This window comes from Idiotropiscis lumnitzeri, chromosome 1 (assembly GCF_059441095.1).
Source record: "Idiotropiscis lumnitzeri isolate Australia: NSW breed Sydney's pygmy pipehorse chromosome 1, RoL_Ilum_1.0, whole genome shotgun sequence".
In the NCBI taxonomy this organism is placed as follows: Eukaryota; Metazoa; Chordata; class Actinopteri; order Syngnathiformes; family Syngnathidae; genus Idiotropiscis; species Idiotropiscis lumnitzeri.
In genome coordinates, this window is record NC_142391.1 from 43,208,059 (window position 1) to 43,220,913 (window position 12,855).

The window sequence follows — 12,855 nt, forward strand, 5'->3', positions numbered from 1 at the left end:
CCCCATGCCGGCTGCTTCCGGCTGCAGCCCCCAGTACTCGATACTCGTCGGCAGCGGCCATCTCCAGTCCCCGTATCACATTTCGAGTATCCCTTCCCACGCCATTTTGAGTTTTCACATCTGCTTTCTCTAGCAGGGAGTGGTGGTCGTGAGATGAATTCTGAACCTCAACACTATTCTTTTCCTTTTTATTGATGTTTGTATTTTAGATTGGGAGCTATACATCCTTGCGGGTAGCAGTGCCCATTGCTTGCTCCTCGTCAGCAGAAGCCCCCTCCAGTCCTCGAAATCCCTAAAGTGGGGGCTACTGCCATGATCTGTTTTGGTTGCTTTTGGTTTAGTATTTAGTTTCAGGTCTTTCTTTGAGTGTCTCATTTTTTGGGCACACCTGTGCTTGTCATCCCCTAATTAAATTCCCTTTAAGTTACACCTGCGTCACTTCCCTGCATTTGGGTCCTCCACCATGCCGAACCGTGACGAGAGTGTAAAGTGTTCAGATATTTGTGCCTGGCAAATAGCTGCAAAATTTAGGATATTTTTTTTGTCTCTTCCTCTGATCTACAAACTACAGATAAAGTTGAAAATCAAATTCAGCCCCAGACAGGAATGACAGCAAACACAGATTCAAATTCATAATGTATTGTTTATTGTGGAGAGAAATGATTGACTATTGCTGTCGAACAATCTGCAGGAGATCCCATAATCGATATTTTTCTATCTCACGCTTGGCCACCATTTTTAGGTTGAGCTTCTGGAGGATAATCTGGGCTTGAAATTGAAAGAAAAGTAGACGGACCTGTGCTATGTGATGAATTGTCCAATCTATTATGTTGAGGGTCACTGAGTTGACAGAGTCCAGAGAAACTTGATGACCTAACTTGAACTTGATGATCCCTCACTTCAAGGAAATCTTTTGAACGCACACGTTTCACAGATGACCGGGAGTGCTGGGTAGATTGCTGGTCGAAAAGCAGGCGGCCAACATTTTGTATGTGAAAACTTGGTCTCAGACACAGACCAGGCGATGTGGGAGTTTATTTTTATAGAAGTTTAAATGTTATTGTTTTATTACATTTCATTTACAAACTTGAGTTTTTATATATTTATTTTCTGTTGATTGTCATTGTGTATTGTTCTAATAATTTATACAAAATTTCGTTTCAAGTGTGTTTGGTTGTCTCTTCACTGCTATGAAAACAAAGTTGAGTTGTCTTTAATTTAAGAAAGAGCTGGCCCGAGTTGGCCAAGTTTTGCTACCGTGTAAAAGTCACAAATGATTCTCATGAGAATGTGTCCTTTCCCTCTTTATTTTGGCAGGCATACACAACACAGTACTTCACCATTGCAACAAAATCCACAACTGCAGCCGTGGCTATTGCCAAAGATGTGAGAAGTCAAAGGAAACCCATCTATTGGCCCTGCTCCCATCGACAATAATGGGAGTCATAATTGTAAACGCACCCTTTTCAAGTTAGTTTATCAGTTAGAATGATGAAAAAGATAACAGTGAAAAATTGTAAACCGGCTATATAGGGATTGGATAAGCATTTGCTGGCCTGAATACAGCATACAATCCTGATGACACAGCTCATCGCCTGCAGGCTTTTTATTTTTCCACATCTACTTCCACATTCATCATTGATCATTAAGGTCATACTAGTACTTGTATGACGGGTACTGTGCCCGGCTTGACTCTATCATCCGTTAATGATCCATACATACCTCCAGGCATTTGGGTTACCATGAAAAGTACCACGTTGGGCCCCAAATGAAATACTATTCTCTCAGGCGCCTGTCACTATGACCCCTCAAAATCGACATCACATTTCTTCTCTGTTTATATGCATCTATATTTGCAATCAAATTTTAGTGATATTTCCCTCTCATTGTCAGATCATTTGACACCACCAGCCCAACCCCCCATCCCTTCCTCCTCCATCCTCATCCAATTGCAAACATATAGATACGTCCTCATTCCTCTTCGAAAAGGACACTACTCTGCTTTCACGCTCGAGTGTGGTTTAAAAAAATCACAGACAGACACTGCTCCCTGGTGGTGGCATTGGGTAATGCAAACTAGTCTGCATTTATATTTCCCCTTGTGAGGAAACGCGGCTATGATGATGGATGGATGGATGGATGGACAGTGAACGTGCTTCCTATGCTTTTAAACTATACTTTTATTTTTTATTGTTATTTTTTTTTTTGCTGCTGATATGAGTTGCAATCACATTTCTGACTGCTTTGTGTAAAATGGTTTGGTATGATTTTAACATTTGTAGATCATCTTCAAGCTGATGGTTTGGCCATACCTGATATTTTCTTTCATTTCATCTGGCTGCCAAGGTCAGCTGGGATTTCAAGAAAGTTGTTTTGGTTTTAGTAGAGCGGCAGTGTCGAGTGTTGATTTAAATTCCCTGTTAAAACAATCAACATAAAAACTGCAAGAGGGTGAAATTCTCCCCCTGTTTATAATTCAACAATTGAAGCTGGGATGGGATGAACTAGAACTGATGGTTCATCTGCGTTCTGCCATATCTCTGTTAAAAAATAAACAATGATGGTTGGATGTTGGCTGCGAGTGCTCTGGCACTTTGTCCATTTTTTTTTCTCGAAAAAAAAGTCCTTCTGTTTAAAACAACCTTCTGATCCTAACAGAAAGTTGAGAGCTAAGTGTGGAGGCTTAGCAACATGCTAAACTTCGTAATTCCATGAACAAGAATGGGGAGAAGGCCAGAAATAAAATATATTTTATTTATTTATTTTTTTGATGTTAATAGGTTTTAAAAAGTCTTTATTTTCTAACTATGACTGCTGTTTCGATGTGACATCGGTGCCAATGTTGATGATGACCGTGTGAACAGTAGGAAGATTTTTCAGAAGGTTGTGTATGTTGATATCCTTGTGGAGTACAGTCAGATATTCCTGATTACGGACTCATCAATGTTGACTCCGCTGCTCTGCTGGGTTTGTATGGGCCAACTGGAGGTGGTCGCGGGAGCATAGTGGGTTGTAATGCTGTTGGTGTTGCTGCTCAGGGTTTGGAAGAACTGTAAGACAAGAGCCTGTCTCTAGCCTCCCGATTCAGTCACATTTTTCCCACATGAATATTATTAAGTCGAAAAACTGTTCCACCTTGTCTGATGATTATTTGAAAGTGTGCTAAAAGCTGGCAATCCACGGGTACTGTTCCACTCAGCGCAAGTTGTCAGAGTAAAGTAATGATAGAAATGTACTGTTCTATTGTGCAATATGGGTCTGTGCAATGATGCTAAGTAGACCAACATACATTCATTGTATAGTAGAGTATACACAATTTATTTATAATATAAATTTTCATGGTCTGTGTTTGTTGTTTTTGATTTAGTATTCAGTTTAATGTTTTTCCTTGTTTAGTGTGTGGGTTGTGCTATCTGATTGTGTTCACCTGTGCATGTCGTCTCACTCCTGAGTGTGAACCAATCTGCTCCCGCAAACCTTGTGTGTCTTTTCCAGGTGTTCCTTGTTGTCTCGTTAATTTGTTTGTATTTAGTTCCCTGGTTGCTGTCACTTCTTGTTGGTCCATTGTCATTGTCCTGGTCAGGTGCTATTTCTGTCAAGGTGTCCTGTCTCCTGTTAAGTGTCTGTTGTCTGGTTCTTAGAGTGTTTCCGTTTTCTTGGTCATAGTTGTTTAGTTCTTTTCACGTCCTTTTTTTGTTGATCCATGTCATTTTGCACTTTTAGCTTTTTGTTTTTCCCAGTGCCTCGTTTGCCTTTTTATTTTCGATTAAATACCATTTAAGTTGCCCAATCCTCCCTTCTCTGCGTTTGGGTCCTCCTCAACCTACACCACAACCTGAAGATCCCAGCGGTCTTTGGGCAGTAGGAGGGGTACACCCTGAACTGGTTGCTAATACTATTATTATTATTATTTTTATTATTATTGTTATCACTGCACAGATCATTGTAGCCTCAACCCTGTACATACTTGAACAGCTGTTGTTGACCAATATTCCCCAGCACTTTAAAGCACCCAAGGAACTTCTTTGTAATTGCACACACAAAGTTGCGGTAACATATGTCCTGCTACTGGACACTTAAAAAAATTGTCCAATTTTCTGCCTCATCTGTACAATCATCGTAGGAAGTATTGCACCACTGATCACTTTATCTCTTCCCTTATGACTGTCCTAATGGGTGCACAGCTGTCACTGCGGTGGTATTACTGCACAATGGTACCTCTACATTACCTAGATTTTGACTGATTCATTTAAAGCAGTCAATTTCGTTTTAGGTAAATTTTTTTCTCCTCTACATTACCCATATGTCACGTCTTGTTGATCGTAGTTGCCTGTTACAGTAAGACTAGCGTGGCTCATACTGCCGGAGACAAATTCCTTGTGTGTTTCACGTACTTGGCCAATAAATTGATTCTGAAAAACCCTGTGCACCCCGAGTGCCATGGCTTGTCATGTCAGGCATTGGCATTTATGTGGGGAATTTGCGCCTCCTTGTGGAGTCGCCCTATACAGACAGATGAAAAATAGATGATTCACGCTTCATCTTTCGCGGCTTCGCTGTTTTCCGGATTTTTTTTTCACAGTGGAATTGTGCTCTGTGTAGCGGCCCCTTGGATATTGAATAAGGACGCAGAGAGTTTCAAACGGGTGTCGATATTCTTTTATCTCTGAACCAGCATGTTCAGCATTTTGCACCATGAAAACTACAGAACAACAGAAAAACACAAATTGTAATAGTAGTTTCACAAATAATTCACATATCTATCATGTATAAACAACGCTCCTATCAACTCAATACAAAGGAACGAAGAAATACAAAAGAATCAAATTACACCAGTCCAATTAGTCATCCAACAAAAAATTTACAGTTGAATATATTTAACATTTTACACACTTCCATACCTCATTCCGTTCGCCAAGGGCGCTAGTTAACTGTTCCAACAGACAGCTATCTTGCCTTATCTTGGGAAACACATCGAGATTCTGAGTGACGGACAATGTAAAATAACGAAAAATCACAATGTCAATTCTTTCCCAAAACAATCTAATTAATGTTCTATACCTATGTGTGTGTTAATATAGATGTTTTTTTATCGCTCCTCTGTGACAGGATCGCTGTCCGGCCGAAGCCGGAAGCGGAGGGTGAACTCTTAAAACGCTGACCACAAGAAGAGGTTTCGACCAGATGTTTATTGGGACCGGCAACAGAAAATCAATCCATATCAACACTATGATATGAACTAGGGGAAGACATAAATTTAGGCAGATATCTATAATTACAACCGTCGCGAACGACGGAAACGAAAAACGCTGGCGGACGATGTCGCACCAGGAACAGAAAGCGATAGTTAACTTAAAGCGCTTGCACTGCAAGGAAAGACTATGAAACGAGAATTGGCTTACCACAAAAGGGAAAGCGAAATCCAAACACCGAAAACAAGAACAAAAGGCGAGCCGAAAGATAGCTGAGAAAACCAACACAAACAACGCAACATTCAATACACGGAGTAACATGGGAAAGTCAAGAGCGTGAAGCATGGGCGTGAGCATTGCTGGATAATAATCCGACGCCGAGCGATCCTCGGCGGCGACTTAAGTAGTCCGTAATCAACGGCTTGATGAGCATCAGCTGCGTGGGTTGTGGCGCGCCTGCCCGGTGACGTGCGACGGAACGCGCGCGGAGGGAACGCCCACTTGCTGAAACGAGAACAGATGGACCCCCCCCCCCCTTAACGGACACCTCCCGGCGGCCCACCTGGTCTCGACGGGTGAGTGTTGTGGAAGTCGCGGATGAGAGATGGACTCAGGATCCAGGAGCGGGGAACCCACTGACGCTCTTCCGGACCGTAGCCTTCCCAGTCGACCAGGTACTGAAAACCCCTTCCCCTGCGCCTGGAGTCCAAGATCTCTCGTACCTTGTACGCTGGGCCACCGTCGATGATCTCGGGCGATGGTGGTGGGGTGGAAGGGGGAACCATGTGGCAGGTAGGTGCCGGCTTGATCAAGAAGACGTTGAAAACCGGGTGTATCTTCATGGTGGGGGGCAGCTTCAGGCGCACGGAGACCGGGTTGATGATGGCCTCGATTTCGAACGGCCCCACGAATCTCTGACCCAGTTTCCGAGACGATGCCGCTAGGTTGAGGTCCCGGGTGGATAGCCAGACTTGATCCCCGGTCTTGTAGGCGGGTGCCGGTCGCCGACGGCGGTCCGCGATTTGCTGGTTCCGTTGAGCGGTGCGAGAAGGCGCCGCCCTGGTCTCCTTCCACACCCGGTGGGCCCTCTTGAGGTGGTGCTGGACTGACGGAACCTCCTCAGGACCTACTTGGGTCGGGAACAGCGGCGGCTGGTAACCGTAGGCAGTCATGAAGGGGGACCGCCCGGTAGCTGATGAGACCAGGGTGTTATGGGGGTATTCAATCCACGGTAGGTGGTCGGCCCAGGACGACTGCTGGTCGAGACAAACGCACCGGAGGGCTGCTTCGAGGTCCTGGTTTGCCCTTTCCGACTGGCCATTAGACTGTGGATGGTAGCCCGAGGACAGGCTCGGCGTTGCTCCCAGCGACTGGCAGAAGCGTTTCCATAAGCGTGAGATAAACTGTGGCCCCCGGTCGGACACCAGGTCGTCCGGGATCCCGTGTAGCCTGATAACGTGCTGCACCAGCAGGTTGGCCGTCTCCAGGGCGGAAGGTAGCTTGGGCAAGGCAATGAAGTGGGCGGATTTAGAAAACCGGTCCACTATAGTCAGGATGACAGTCTTCCCTTGTGACGCGGGAAGGCCGGTAACGAAGTCCAGGGCGATATTGGACCATGGGCGCGCAGGAATCGGCGACGGCCGTAGGAGTCCAGCCGGCGGCTGGTGAGAAGCCTTGCTGGTGGCGCAAGCGGGGCAAGCCCGAATATAGTCCGTGACGTCAGCCTTGAGGGATTACCACCAGAAGCGTTGCTCGATCAATCCCAGGGTGCGGCGAATACCTGGGTGGCAGGCGAGCTTGGATGCGTGGCCCCATCGGATCACCTCCGCGCGGTGTTGAGGAGGGACGTACAGTCGGCCCGCGGGGCATCCGGCCGGGGCGTCGGTCTCCGTCTGCGCCTCCCGGATTTGCTGTTCGATCCTCCACTGAAGACCCCCCACCAGTCGATGACTTGGGACCACGCTGGTAGGACCTTCCTCCTCCTCCTCCCAAGGGTCATGGATACGGGAGAGGGCATCGGGCTTGGTGTTTCTTGAACCGGGGCGGTAAGTCAAGGTGTAGTTAAAACGGCTTAGCAGGAGCGCCCAGCGCGCTTGACGGTTTAGTCTCTTCAGGGTCCGGATGTATGAGAGATTCTTGTGGTCAGTGTATACTGTGAAGGGCTCCGAGGTGCCTTCCAGCCAGTGACGCCACTCCTGGAGCGCCAAAACCACGGCCAGAAGTTCTCGATTGCCCACATCGTAGTTAGCCTCCGCCGGAGAGAGCCGACGAGAGAAGAAGGCGCAGGGGTGGAGTCTCTGGTCGACCGGGGAACGCTGAGACAACACGGGCCCCACTCCTGAATCGGACGCGTCCACCTCTACAATGAAAGACAGATCGGGATTAGGGTGGTGCAGAACCGGCGGGTTGGTGAAGGCTTTCTTTAACTTAACGAACGCGGCTTCCGCTTGGTTATCCCACGCAAAGCGAGTCTTGGTGGACGTGAGGCGAGTGAGAGGCAGCGCCTAGCGGCTATAGTCTTTGATAAAGCGGCAGTAGAAATTAGCAAACCCTAGAAAACGCTGCAGCTGCTTTCGTGTCGTGGGCGTCGGCCAGTCTACCACCGCGCGCGCCTTCGCTGGATCGGCCCTGAGTTGACCATTCTCCAGCAGAAACCCGAGAAACTGGACGGAGGTCTTATGGAAGTCGCACTTCTCGGCCTTTACAAAGAGCCTATTTTCTAGGAGACGCTGTAGTACGGCTCGAACGTGTTGCTCGTGTTCTTGAACGGAGCGAGAAAAAATGAGGATGTCGTCCAGGTAGACAAAGCAGCAAACATTAAGCATGTCCCTCAACACGTCGTTTATCAGGGCCTGAAATACCGCGGGCGCATTAGATAGGCCAAAGGGCATGACTAGATATTCGAAATGGCCTAGTGGTGTCTTGAAAGCGGTCTTCCACTCGTCCCCCTCCCTTATGCGAACCAGGTGATAAGCGCTGCGAAGGTCCAGCTTGGAAAAGATGGTGGCCGATTGTAAGGGAGCGAACGCGGAATCTAGCAACGGCAGCGGGTAGCGGTTCTTGACCGTAATCGCGTTCAGTTCTTTGTAGTCTACGCACGGCCGGAGCGTCTTGTCTTTCTTCTCTACGAAGAACAGTCCCGCGCCTACAGGGGACGTGGACGGTCTGATCAATCCCGCGGCTAAGCACTCCGTAATATACTCTTTCATGGCGGCCTGTTCGGACTGGGAAACCTTGTACAACCGAACCGAGGGGAGCACCGCGTCCGGAAGCAGGTCGATCGCGCAGTCGTAAGGACGGTGAGGCGGCAGCGACTTGGCGCGCTCCTTACAAAAAACCGCTCTGAGGTCGTGATAGGCTGGTGGCACGCTTTCGCGGCTTATTTCTTTAACGGGGGTGGGCCTAGCCCTTAACCCCTCCTCGGCGGACCGCAAACACTGAGCGTAACAAAAGGTACCCCAATTTTGGATCGATAGCCGCTCCCAATCTATGACCGGGTTGTGCGCTCTCAGCCAGGGGATTCCGAGAACGACCGGGGCCGCCCTTGATGGCATGACAAAGAAGGAACGCTGCTCGATGTGATTCCCTGAAATCTTTAAGGTTAAGGGCTCGGTCAACCGTCGTATGTCTGCCAACAGCCGACCATCGAGGTCATAAAGCGGCTCGGCTTTGTTCAGTTCCGTTACCGCGCAACCAAGCTTGGCCACTAACCCCGCGTCGATGAAGCAATCGTCCGCCCCTGAGTTAATCAACACGCGAATCTCGATGGAGGCGGCCTGACCCGCGATCTCCCCCTCTACCTCCAGTCTCAACGCGTTCCTGGGTTTGCCATCCCAATGTTCTGGAGCCGCGAGGTCCGGCTGCTTCTGTCCAGAAGGGATGATCGGAAGTGAATCGGCCAAGGCCTCACAGCGGTCGACGCGACCAGGCGGCGACCGACGGCGGGCGGTTCTCCTCGGGCAGGAACCCACGCGATGACCCTGGAGACCGCAGTAGAAGCAGGCTCCCGACTGGCGTCGTCGCTCTCGCTCGAGGGAATCCAAACGACCCGCTCCCAGCTGCATCGGCTCGTCGACGAGAAGGGGCTCCGGAACCCGGAAGGCGACTGGCTCGTTCCGGCGCTGCTCGGCGACCCGCTCTCGGTGACGCTCCCGAAGACGGTTGTCCAGCCGGATCGCCAAGGTGATGAGCTCCTCCAAGGACTGGGTGTCCTCTCGCACGGCCAGCTCATCCTTCAATGCTGAGCTCAGGCCTCCCCTGAAGACTGTTCACAGGGCGCAATCCTCGAAGCCGCTCTCCGCTGCTTTAATGCGGAAGGCGATGGAGTAATCCGCTACCGATAGTCCAAAAGCTCGGCCCCCGCCTCTTTTCCCCTGACCGGGTGGTGGAAAACTCGCTGAAACTCTGAAAGAAACACGGGGAACGAGGACCGAATTTCCGGACGGGCGATGCTCACGGCCATAGCCCACGCACTGGCTTGGCCAGTCAGGAGGCTCATCATGAAGGCCACTTTAGAGCTATTGTGGGAATACGTGAGGGGCTGCTGATCAAAGATCAGCCTGCAGTGATGTACGAAGGGGCCGCAAAGGCCGGGCTCCCCGCCGTAACGGGCGGGGTGGGGCAGGCTGGGTTCTCGGGCTGTGAACCCCGGGTACGGTGTGCCGGGCGCGGAAGCGGCCGGTCCCGCACCGGGAACGAACAAGGGACTTAAACGGGCATCGTAACCATCAAGGCGCTGAGCCAAGTGCCCAACCGCTTTGCGCAGGGAGGCGAGCTCGGATCCCTGCTGTCCTACCAAGTGTCCTTGACTGGCCACAGCCGTAAAAATCCTTTTGCGGTCAACAGAGTTCATGGTGCGCGCGCGGAGGGAACGCCCACTTACTGAAACGAGAACAGACGGATCATGACACTCTGTCAACATATGAGCAAACGTTTCAAAGTGAAGCAACCCGGAAGTTGAATAACAAAAAAAAGAGAGAAGAAAACGCTTAAAACGGATGCAACGCTGCCACAAGATGACACTACAGGATCACAACTTCCCACCTACATGCACAAACAAACCACAACAATGCATCATATCATATGCATTGTATCCATCCATCCATCCATTTTCTGTACCGCTTCTCCTCACTTGGATCGCGGGGGGGTGCTGGAGCCTATCCCAGCTATCTTCGGGCAAATAAATAAATAAACCTGACTACTTCACGGATTTCACTTATCGCGAGTTATTTTTGGAACGTAAGTCCCACGATAAACGAGGGATCACTGTATAAATTTGTGGCCGACCTTAACACAGACGGTAGGAGAAATACAGCATCTTGCGCTGTTATTACAAATACGATTAGAGTGAGAACAAATTCAGCGATCTTGTGACAGGACAGTTTCTGTAATCATCCTACACATACTACCTGTAATATAGTTACAAATGTACAGTAGTTATGATGCAGACTTCAAGACTGTCAACTGAATTGTTCAGCAAATACCGAACATCCTCGCTGTCATGTTGTTTAACTTGCTCGTTTTAAGTACTGTGTGTATGTGGGTGTGTATGTTTGCTCAACTCTGCAAGGGTTTTCTGAGTGTGCGTGTTTACTTCGCCACAAAGCTTTCTTTGTAATCCACAAGGTTCATGGTGGAAGACGATTGTCTCCACCATGACCGTTTTGGCACATCAAACAATGTTGTTACGACTGACGACAGTCTTGTCAGTCCAAATCATTTTCAGATGAGTGACGTGGACTTGCGCTTTGCTATTAAGTTACCCGCTGAGAGGGGACACTTCTCCAAGTTTGAAAACTTTGCGAGGCAGCGATCACCGAGTCATGTGACAGGATCCTGTACGCTGATTTGCAGAATGAAGGTTTATCACTTCCTCCTCCTCCTTCTTTGCGGCCATTGACGGACTGAATTGTCCTTCCGTTACAAGGCAGTATACGGTACTTGAAATGTAAAATTGTGTATCGTGAAAGCAACATTGAAAAACTAAAAAAAAAAAAATAAAAATAAAAATGCTCTAAAGAGTAACAATCTTTTTATTTTCCTACTCCAGGTCAATATGTATGTTCTCAACTCGGATAGGCTGACGCGACAGTGTCGTACAAATTTGAGTGGGTGGTTACTTGAGAATTAGCATATATGTACGCCAAACCGCATAGATGTCCAACTTAGACCATGTCACAGACTCATTTTGACTCATCTTATGCTTTAGACAGAGAGAAAACATTGATTTTCATGGCATAGGATCTTGTCTTTAACTCCTGACTCACGATACAATGCAAAACTCCCCCAATGTAAAAGGAACGAAAGTTAGATGTGAATTTCTCTTCGTGAAGCCAACTAATATAGCTGTGGCATCAGCAGAGCATGTGTCCATCATTTTTATTTCCAGATGGCCCTAAGTCCATTTTGAGTGAGTAGAAGCCAAAACAGCAGCATCAGATCTGTCCGATTGTGACTTTTTATTTGAGCACATTGTGGCCTCTCCATGACAGCAGCGTCATTGTTTAGGTCATATCCTTAACATCAGGGAATGAATAGATGTCAATAAATCTCTGTGTTTTACGATTGTGTAAATATGCATGAAGCTGAAAAACAACCGATAAAACCACCCTTAGATATCATAAAACTGGAGTGTTCAGCGATGTCTCTTTCTACGGACCTTTGAAGTGTTCATATTTGCAGTCTTGTCGTCTTTGGGCAGTGGCCGATACAAATGTTTAGAGTGCAAATATACGGCACTGTCAAATTCCTGTGTCTGTCTGGCAGTCATACGGAAAAATCTGACAGTAAGTAGAATCATCATCGTGAACCAACAGGATGAAGATAAAAGCAGTACCCGGTCGCAGCAACATGCTCTACTAACACCTGGCCAATGTTCTGATTTATTTAGGACTGCCGAAGACGGCTGGGATAGGCTCTGGCATGCCCGCGGTTTGAGCATAAGCGGTTTGGATAATGGATGGATGAATGCTGTAGAGCGATAGACACATTGGCCTTAATGACGAGTTAACTGACCTCCCCTGTAATGACTTTATTTAGTGAAACTTGTGAACTCAATGGCGTGCAGATGCTATAAGTGGAAATTACTCTATTGCGCAAGCACTGTGACTAACGCTGAGTTAGTCAACCTCAATGCAGAATTAGGCATTCTGCTGGTTTATGGGTTTTGTTCCAAAAAAAGAGAAGCAGCTCATAGTCTACCTCAGCAATAACAATCGAGGATTTTTATTAGAAAAAAAATAAGTAAACAACAATACCACAATCCCCCAAAAAGTAGACACGTGAACATGGGACAACCACCTGAGAGAAAATTGTATATGCAACCTTCTAGGAATCACAGAGCAGGCTTCCGACAACTGAAATTCCTTGCTTTTGGGCTACAAATTCTCATCCACATTACAACACTTTTCTTCATTTGCAGTGAGCTATTTTAGACAATCGGTTGACAATTGGTTGAACTGATGCTTCACACATTTCCCTCCATTGCAAAAAGTCAATATGCGCCAGGGAAAGACGTCAAATGGGAATGTCCAGGAATACACTTGACTTATTATGTCAAGTTGTTCATGTATTTTCCATGTAGTTCCTTCTGCGATGAACTGATGTCAAAATGTGCAATGTGAGACAATTCAACAGAAACCTTTCTTAATCAGTTTTGATCAAC